The 9,931-nt window shown below is 44.1% G+C and overlaps 1 long non-coding RNA gene and 1 other non-coding gene across 2 annotated transcripts; both read right to left on the bottom strand.

Moving 5' to 3' along the window:
- Positions 1–133: 133 nt before the first annotated feature.
- On the bottom strand, positions 134–1,706 carry LOC109551490 (uncharacterized). The gene is made up of 2 exons (XR_002178262.3): positions 1,516–1,706; positions 134–388 (listed from the first exon to the last, which is right to left on the bottom strand). It is a non-coding gene; the product is annotated as an uncharacterized lncRNA (long non-coding RNA).
- A 3,010-nt stretch (positions 1,707–4,716) lies between these two features.
- On the bottom strand, positions 4,717–4,788 carry TRNAE-CUC (transfer RNA glutamic acid (anticodon CUC)). Its single transcript has one exon. It is a non-coding gene; the product is annotated as a tRNA-Glu (tRNA).
- Between the last annotated feature and the right edge of the window lie 5,143 nt (positions 4,789–9,931).

Here is a 9,931-nt window from a genome sequence, read left to right as displayed (position 1 = left end):
ATTTATCCACTATTCCAATGAAAACTAGGCTTTCTTACAAATTCCTATACTAGAGTTGCTCATATGGAGTTTATTGCATAGTGCATGGGTGTTCATTTCCTGTGCCTACTGTAACAAATTAGCACAAACTGTGTGACTTAAAACAACAGAAATTTATTCTCTCACAATTCTGGAGGCCAGAAGTCCAATCTGTATCACCTCCCAAATCAAGGTGTCCTCAGAGCCAACCTTCCTCTGGAGACTCTAGGGGAAAATCTGTTTCCTTGACTCTTTCAAATTCAGGTGGCTGCTGGCATTCCTTGGTTTGTGGCCACATCTCTCCAATCTTCAAAGTTGGCATCTACGAATCTCTCTCTCTCTCTGCTTTGTCTTCAATGGCCTTCTCTTTCTAAGAAAATAAAAAGTAAAAAATTGATTTAGTAGTATCTCATTATCCTTAGCTGCAATACTTTAGCAATTACCAGTGTTATTTCCTAAGGAGATTACCTTAGGAAAATCACTAAGAAAAAGGATTCTCAAGAGAGTAAAAGCAACATAGTTACCCCTACGCTTGCTAAAGCCTCACTTTCCCCAGTTTCTCCATATATCCCAAGCTAGGAGCCTCTTTTCTCACCCGCTGTGTTATTCTGAGCCCTCTCCCTGGTTCTCTCTCTCAGTTCCTCACAACAGCAGTCTCCTCCCCACTATAAGACTATGTACTCCCACCAGTTCTGGATCTCTGAGGGCAAGATGGACAGAGTTTGATGGAAACTGACCACTTTGTGACAACTTTAACCCTCAGAGACACAGAATGGTACCCTCCCGCTAGGTGCTAACTGGTTCAATGCTTCATCCGCGTCATCTTGATCCATCGAAGGCATCAATTCAGAGACCAATTTTCTCTTTCTAGTGCTCACATTCCTACATGATAAACCAAGAGGGGGGAAACAGAAAAATGAAGAAATAAATTGAGATAAAGTGACTATATCAAGGAGTGGGCATCAGGAGTCCACTCATTCATTCAACAAGTATTGACCAAGTGCCTACTGGGTACCTGGGCACTAAGCTGTGCACTGGATATTCAGCAGAAACACCTGACCATTGCTGTCCTCACCCTCAGAGCTACCAGGGAAGGCAAACATTCATCTAGTCATTACAACTCAGTGTTGTGAATGAAGGAGGGCTGGGTTCGCACTTGGCTGAAGGAGCTAACTTAGTTCTGGAAAGGCCTGCTTGGAGGAATTTACGAATACGCGGAGGAATGCGGGGGCTGGAGTGAGACAAGCCTGGCGAGAAGCCTAACAAGGAAAAGTTTGGGTGGAGGGCGGCTGGGGTCGGGATTGCACCTGCAACCCCTTCCGCACCCCACAGGCCCGCTCCCGGAGGGAAGACACAGATTCCTGAAGGAGCCAGGGGTGAAAAGTGGAAGAAAGGAGAAAGAGGAGAAGGAGAATGAAAAGAAGAGGAGGGCTTCTCCCAAAGCCCCCACGGTCCGGTTCGGGTGATGGTGGTGAGGCCCCCGTCAGCTGCCGCTACCTGACGGTTTCCGGATCTATGATTCTAACATTCCGAGAAATAATGAGCCCAACCGTGGTCCTCAGGTGACAATCCCTGCAAGGACTAAAGGCCTACGCCACACAGAACAAAGAATCTAAACGGTATACAAATATATCCCTCTTCCCGGTCCCTGGAGAGGCACTTTCTAGTACCCTCTATCCAACTGTCAGCTCAGTGTGTACTCTCTAGGAAGCGGGGAGGACTGCCTCTCTCGCTGGTTCTAGTTCAGTCTTGGGGAACCCACAGCTTCAGTCCGACAGTTGGGTAGGCCGGGCGTCAGAGTGAGATTTGGAACCACCCTCACAGGTTCCTGGAAGTCGAACAGGGAACTCTGATGACCTTCTCTTTAGAGACTAAATTGATGGGAAAGCATTTAAAATTAGTTCCTCAGGACCGACCGACTTGAGAAAATGTCTGGGAAGCAACTCTGCACCTTTAGGAGGTGGACTTGTCAGCAATTGCCATCGGAACATATACAGAAGTGTAATTCTAGCTTCACCGGGTATGGCCAGAAAGCTTGACATTGAAAACCTATGCCATCCCATCAGCAGCAGAGAATTTCCAAATTTTAGTTCAGAATTCAAAGAGTTCGGATTTCAAAGTCCTGAACGATCCAGGAGCTTTCACAATTCCTCGCTTTGCTTCCCCTGATCCCTTGTCCTGGAATGCCGGTCTCCTCCTCATTCACTCACAGAAACCTTGCTCATTCTTCAAAGCCCACTTCAAATAAGTCAGTTCTCCACCCTGCCTCCGAATCTCTCTCCCTCTCTGTCTCTCTGTCTCTGTCTCTGTCTCTCTCTCTCTCTCTCTCTCACACACACACACACACACACACACACACCACCGTGATTTTCCACACTTTTTTTTCTTAGCAGATTACTCTTTCTGCCCAATGGAAAACTTGTTCACAATATCTGTCTCCTCCACTCAGCCTAAGCACCACAAATGTAATAAAAATAATAATAATAAAATCACATGGATTAGGATATAGTATGGCTGAGCACTTTTTGCGCATTACTCCCCATAACAAATCTATGAGGTAGATTTTTTTTTTTCTGAGGTACACGTGTCTCTCACTGTTGTGGCCTCTCCCGTTGCGGAGCACAGGCTCTGTACGCTCAGGCTTAGCGGCCATGGCTCACGAGCCGAGCCGCTCCACGACATGTGGGATTTTTCCGGACGGGGGCCCGAACCCGTGTTCCCCGCATGGGCAGGCGGACTCTCAACCACTGCGCCCCAGGGAAGCCCTATACAGTAGATTTTTTATTCCCCTTTTACAGATGGGAAAACTGGGGTTTAGGGATGTTAATTGAGAGATAGGAGCGTGCCTTGCTCATTTTTCATCTTCCATAGGGACTAGTGTAGTGCAAACCTACCTTGGCCCTTAAGATTGATTTACTGACCCCCAACTGTTGTCCTTTTTCTTATAGTCATTCAAGTTCTCCCTCTTTCCTCTTGTACTTATGTGGATTTTGGTTTTGTTATATTTTTGCCATTTTCTCTCTGAGTTGACAAGTAATTAGGTAGCAGTATCATGAGCACAGAACCTACTGTGCTAAAATACAGATTAGAGATTTCCCCCCCCCCCCCATGGAGAATAAGTAATAGCTCATAACAGAAGAATAAAAAAAGAAGTCACATCACTTTCGAAGAAGAATCCTTTGTCTCTAATCCAATTAGGTTTGTGTAGGAAAGTTTTAAAATTTAGAAAACGATTAAACACATTCAGGGGTTCTACCCAGACTCCTCCCTAAAAACAGACATATAAAACTAAATGAAGCAAAGGATTCTTGCTGCATATAGAGGAGACAAAATATGACATCATTAAAAGAGGATGTTGTTCAGGAGTGATTGCCATCAGCCCTATAAGGTTGATTTCCTGTGAAACACTAAGCAGAAAGAAACAGAACATCTTCAGTATATACAGAAATCTGACAAACTATACTACTTTTATACTTATGGCAAAACAAAATTTCTTAGACAAATTGATCTTACATAGGTGTCAAAGTGTATTAACTCAAGGAGAGTATTGGCAAGATGACAAAGGAGTGTCCCATCTCAAAGAGGTTTTGGAATTTGTGAATTTATATATGGGGGTTGGGGGAGAGCAGGGAATGTGCAATTAGTTAGAAAAAGAGTATTACTGCTTCATTTAACATGATCATAAAAACATCGTGTCCCCATCTGTTGGTAGAGTAAGATCAGGGTCACCATGATCTTTGTTTGGAAGCTTGTGGAGAATTCATATGTGCATTGAACTTTTATAAGAAATGAGAAGGAAATAATAAGTAATACTTCTGTGGCTGCTATTTAGACAAACTATGTAACAAAGATTCGTGCCCCAATACCGTCAGACAGGAGCGAATTAGCACAAAGGCATCAAACCTTGTCAAAAGTCAGAAGGATAACAGAATCTGCTTTTTCTCAAGTAGCTGTCAGTAAATTTCTCAGGTGCGCATTCAGAGATGCTGAATACATCGTTTGCCTGTTTCTTAGTTTTTTGACAGCAGTTTTCCGTTAATAATATGGCCTTCCCCTATTTCCTCTCTTAGAAAACCCCAGACAGATTGTAAATTCATAGCAGAAAACAGGTGGAGGCGCTGGGGAGATCAGGCAGTCCGGAGACCGCCTTGATCCAAGATTAAGTTACCGTGTCAGTATTTCTAGGCCGATCCCCCTTCTCCCAGCTGGATCAGTGAAACTAGAAAACCCGCCGGAGAGAGTGGGTTTCACAATTCCAGCCGCTTTCGGGAATTCAGAAACTCGCCCACAACCAGCCAAGGCAAACTTCCAGGAAATAACTTCCCGATTTCTTCCGTCTCATCTTCATTCGTAACTCTCTTTACAAAGTGTTATGCTAATCTCAACCAACTCCTAAAGCTAATCAGTTGCCTCCAAAATTTCCTGCTCACTGGACCATCCAACTGAATAATTAAAATTTTGAAGCATTCAGGATAGTGGCGAGCTTTTTGGTCAATGTCAGGTAGCGTGCTCATTAACAAAATTTTGTAAATAGCTGAAATTTACATCATTTGTGATTTTGCGGTTGAATATCAAAAACGTTGCAGAGTTTCTAGGCAGAAAATGCCTCATGAAAATTAAACTTGTATACACTTCAACTTTTAGTCTTATTTACAAGTTTCCCCCTTGGTTTCGCGAAAGCCGAGAGGAAAAAACATTTTCCCTGACCGGGAATCGAACCCGGGCCGCGGCGGTGAGAGCGCCGAATCCTAACCACTAGACCACCAGGGAAGTTAGTAAAGCGCTCTCAAAATAATGCTACAAAGCTAATGCTCCATAGTATGCATGCGTCACTCCTTTTCTGAATATTCAATAAGGCGATGCAAGATCCCATTCGTTTTATACATGAACCTCCTGTTCCGCACCAACCAATAAAATCTGGACAAGGGGAAGATGTGGCAACGCCCAAGAAGGAGTAATCGGGGCCACGTAGCTGCATAGAGTCTCCTTCCCTGCTCCAGACGTGTGGATTTACTCAGGAATAAATTGTAGATTTAACTAAGTCGTTACGGCAGTTCTTATGACATTAATTTGTAACTGTCTTCTTATCTTTCTCCTCATAAATTGGTGAGCCATTCGAGGATGAAAACCGTTTTTAAATTTATCTTTGGTTTCCTCAAAGTGTTTATGATGATGCTTATCAAATTCTTTATATTTAGTGAATAAAAAGACAGAGGATAAAGTCATAAGACATTATTTGAAGACATAGTGGGCGGAGTCGAAGTGGCTCAGCTGGGCGAGCGTTAGGCTGGAGATATAGAGGTTCGTGGTTCGACCCCGGGATTCGGCGTGACTCTTTCCGCAAACCACATTAAAACGCTGATTAAACAAATTGCAAGCAAGAACATACCAAAGCACGACGCAACTTTTTTCTCAAATTCATAAAAGAAGACAGAGGGTTGTGCAATAAAACGATTCTTCCAGTCAGAGTAGCCTAGGGATGGGCTTCTACATCTCACAAAATAAAAGAGGTAGATCCAAACGTGCAGAAGGAAAGCTACTTTCCCTTCTTTGTAATATTTAGTGTGTGTCTTCTTTCTTGGTTCGGGCTCTGTTCCACTCATACTATGTTCCTCTTTCTTCAAACCTATCCCTTCTTCATTCCCATGGAATTATTCCAACAACCGTAAGCCAAAGTCAAGAGACCCCAAAGTACTCCTCTTTCTCCTGTTCATTTCTACTTCATGATCTCCCTTTCCCCCAATCTTATTCTCTGCCAGCTTCTAATGCAAAGGAGACAGGTCATCCAGATAGATATGGAAAAGAGAAGTTTAATATGAGGAATACCAATTGCATTTTATTCTCGACGTCATGTTCCTTCAATAAATATTTATTAAGTGGACTCCTAGGCAACTCTAAAGAGAAAGAGAGAGGCATGGCAGGAGAACTGAAGGAAAGATTCCTGGAAAATGAACTCATCTGAGTTGAATTGAAGAGGTGGCTCCTGGCTGGAAGGGCGGTGGCGGGGCGGCGTGCAGGGTGCATGGTAAACTGAGCCTGAGCCTTGAAGGAGAGAAGAGAGTCATGATATTCCTGTAGCTCCCTTTTTCCCTACCTCCTAATTTGGTAGTTCTTCACATATCCCAACCTCTTCCTTCCTACTCAGAGGAAAATTTTCCCTCATTTCCAAGGCTAATGGATATTCCATCTGAGCTTTTGACCCTTCTCCCGATTCCATTCTGCCCTCGTGTCTTTGATTCTCCCTCTTACCTGCCTCTCCTCAAACTACAGAATGCCTGCATGTCCATCTTCAGACAACAAAAAAAAGAACACATGCCCTCCTGTCCGGCCCTCATGCTTCTTCCCCAGAATCTTTCCTTCCAGCCACCACCAAACTTGTTAAAGGAACAGTATTTGCCTCCACTTCCTTGCCTCATCAGTTGCTTGCCAGCTGAGGTCTGCCTTCCAAACCTAGGAAACCATTACCATCAACTTCCCAAGTTTCTAATGCTTTGTCTCTTTTTTTGGCCCTAAACTTAATTCTGTGCAGGACACAAACTATTGACAACTCATCCTTCCTGAATCAGTCTTCCTTGGACGTTTTCTTCTCTGTACTCTCCAGCTGTTCTGTTTCCATCTTCCCTCTCCCCCACTTCTAAGGACTCTTTAGAAATGGCTGCATCTCAGTGTCCTGACCTCTGTCTTTTTTTAATTCAATTTTTAAATTATGCATAATTGTAGATTCACCTGCAATTTTAAGAAATAATACAGAAATATCTCATGTACCCTTTACTGAGTTGCCCCCAATGGTGACATCTTGCAAAACTATAATGCAATATCAGGAGCAGGGTATTGATATTGATAAAGTCAAGATACAGAACATTTCCATCACCACTAGGATCCTCATGTTGCCCTTTTATAGCCACAGCCACTTTCCTCCTGCCCCCCCCAACATCTGGCCACCACTAGTCTGTTGTCCATTTCTATAATTTTGTAATTTCAACAATGTTATATAAATGGAAACATATAGTATGTAACCTATTGGGATTGGCTTTTTGCACTCACTGTAATTCTTTGGAAATTCATCCAGGTTGTTGAGTGCTTCAATAGTTCATTCCTTTTTATTACTGAATGCTATTCTGTGGTATGAGTTTACCACAGTTTGAACATTCCCCATTAAAGGACACTTGGGTTGTTTCCAGCTTTTTACTATTATGAATAAATCTGCTATAAATATTTGAGGATAGGTTTTTGTATAAACATCAGTCTTCATTTCTCTGGGTTGAATGTCCAGGAGTGCAACTTCTGGGTGGCATGGTACTTGCATGTTTAGTTTTTAAAGAAACTGTCAAAGTGTTTCCCAGAGTGGTTGCACCATTTTACATTCCCACTAGCAATGTATATAGCCTCATCAACACTTGGCATTGTTACTAGTTTTAGTTTAGCCATTCTGATAGGTATACAGTGACATCTCATTGTGGTTGTAATTTGCATTTCCTCAGTGGCTAATGATGTTGAAAACCTCTCCATGTGCTTATTTGCCATCCATATATCTGCTTTGGTGAAATGTCTCTTTAGGTCTTTTGTCCAATCCAGGAAGAACATTTGTGTACAGGTTTTTGAGTGAGAAGTTCCTGAAAAAACTTGGAAGTTCAGACCTGTGGCAAATCTGTCTTGGATTATACAATTGTCATGCAATGCAATATAATGCAGCAGTATTTACAAAATGCAGTACAGTCTTACTGTTTTGGGAAAGGCTGATTGCAGGGTGGAGAAATCCCCAGGATAATAAGTCACTAAGAAGAGCTTCTTCCAGTGTGGACTGACTACACCACCCTTTTGCACACCCTTTGTGTGCAAAACCTAAAGATAAAGTATACACTAGTGTTAAAAAAAAAAAAAAAAAGACAGGCCCCAAATGGAGTCATTTATGCTAAGCCTCATTGTCACCAAACCTAGATCTAAGTAGGGCCTCTGCCCCCTAGAAATGTAATCTAAAACCATTCAATCAGGAATCACCTGATCAGCACTACTAGTTAGATTATCTGTCTGATAGACTCCTGCCACCCCCCTAAAGGAAAGTAACCTAGCAATAGCCAACCTGCTTTTTTGCCTAGTATAACTTCCTTGTTCCTGCTCCCTTCTGCCTACTAAAGTCTTTCATTTTGTAGGGCTCCTCGGAACTCCTCCCTACCTGCTAGATTGGATGCTGCTCGATTGGAATCGATTTTTGCTCAAGTAAAATCTTAAAAATTTTAATATGCCTCAGTTTATCTTTTAACAGTAGTATGTACGCCGCCCCGTGTACTCCGTGAAGTTAGGTGGTCTGCTGTGTGCAAAAATAATGCTGGGGAAAAACGAGTCTTCAAAAAGAGAATCCAGGGAAGATTAAACAAAAGAGACCGGGTCTCGTCGGATGTCCGGGCAGAACTGCAGGCACTGCTCGCAGGCGCGGTCCCACCGCCGCCCAACACGGGGAGTTTGACCTGCTCCGTGTCCGGCCTGGGCCGGGTCCCCCCCTCCTTAGACAACCTGGTACCCCCGGGCTCCCCCGGGAGCCCCATGTTGGTGCCAGGCCCGGTGCGGACGCCCGCTCTACACAGCGCGGTAGTCCCGAACCCCCGGGCACCCACGATCCGCCGACCTCAGCCTCCCGGGAAGCTGGGATTACAGGCGCGCGCCACCGTGCCCGGCGCGGGGAGATGCGGCGCCGCGGGCCTGGAGGCTGCGGCCGGCGGCCCTGCCGTGCTGCGCGGCGCGACCTGCGCGGCGACTCCCCTGTGCGCAGCCCACTACCCACTCTAGATTGCTAGAAGGGGCTGATAGAACCGAGCTCAGGAGGCGCAGAAAGCCCTGGCAGAGATGTGAATAAGCTCGGTTTATCGTGTTGTCCTCGGAATCTTTGCAAAAAGGTCTGTTAAACAAATGGCCGTAAATTCAATAAAGGAAAGGGTGAAGGACTGTATTGAGGGTCGTGTTCTTCGCAAACTTCCATACGCATACAAAATCACGGGGGCGGGGGGTCTCGCTAAAATGCAGGTTCTAATGCTGTAGGTCTGGGGTGAGGTCTGAGAGTCTGCATTTCTAGGAAACTACCAGGTTAAGCCAATCAGCGGTCCGTGCTGCAAGTGACAAGGCTGTTGACGCTTTGGAACCAGATGTCTACACATTTTCATTTATTTTAACAGTGGCAGCGTTATGATATTAGAACATTAAAGAGAAAAATAAAAAGATACCCACAGTTCCAACTGATTATGGGCATTTCCCTTCCTTTTTAGTTCCCGCCCTCATGCATACATAATTTTGTGCATGGTTGAAACCAGGACATTTGTACAATGTCATGTTGGGTACATTTTCGTTTTGTGGTAAGTAATAAATATATGCAGAGAATTGTTCAATTACTACTCTGTCAGCCAACATTTACTGAGACCCTTCTTTGTGCCATCTATACTAGGTCCGTCTGGGGAATCGGAGAGTACAAAATGCACTCTTCTGAGGAGCTTATGGCCTGATTTTTTAAAAATACAGACAAGTAAGTCAGTGAGAATTAAGACACACTCGTATTCTTCCATAGATGTAAGGGCAGGATGTTGTGTAGAGAAAATCATCATTACGGGCACCTAACCTAAGATGGGGATGGTTTACTGGAGGAGATGATAGCGGAAGTGTGTCTTAAAGATGAGCTATAATTAGGCGGGTAAGGAAGATGTGATCGTTGTGATTTATAATAAATCTTATTTGGCCTTCCTCACACTTCTGGCACACAGTTCCTAAAACACTGAGACTTTCCTAACTGTTGAGAGCCCTAAAGGTGCCTTTTGTTATGTTAATGAGGAGACTTTGGGAAAGCCCCAGAGATCTCCTAAGGGTGGGCACAGGTTGCCAGGGGCACTCACCGTGTGATTGGAGGGTTGAAATTTTCAGTCCCACCTCC

The sequence above is a fragment of the Tursiops truncatus genome, chromosome 10 (genome assembly GCF_011762595.2).
Source record: "Tursiops truncatus isolate mTurTru1 chromosome 10, mTurTru1.mat.Y, whole genome shotgun sequence".
Taxonomy (NCBI): Eukaryota; Metazoa; Chordata; class Mammalia; order Artiodactyla; family Delphinidae; genus Tursiops; species Tursiops truncatus.
Note: the sequence above shows the minus strand (reverse complement) of the source record. Positions and strands in the feature narration are given on the sequence as shown.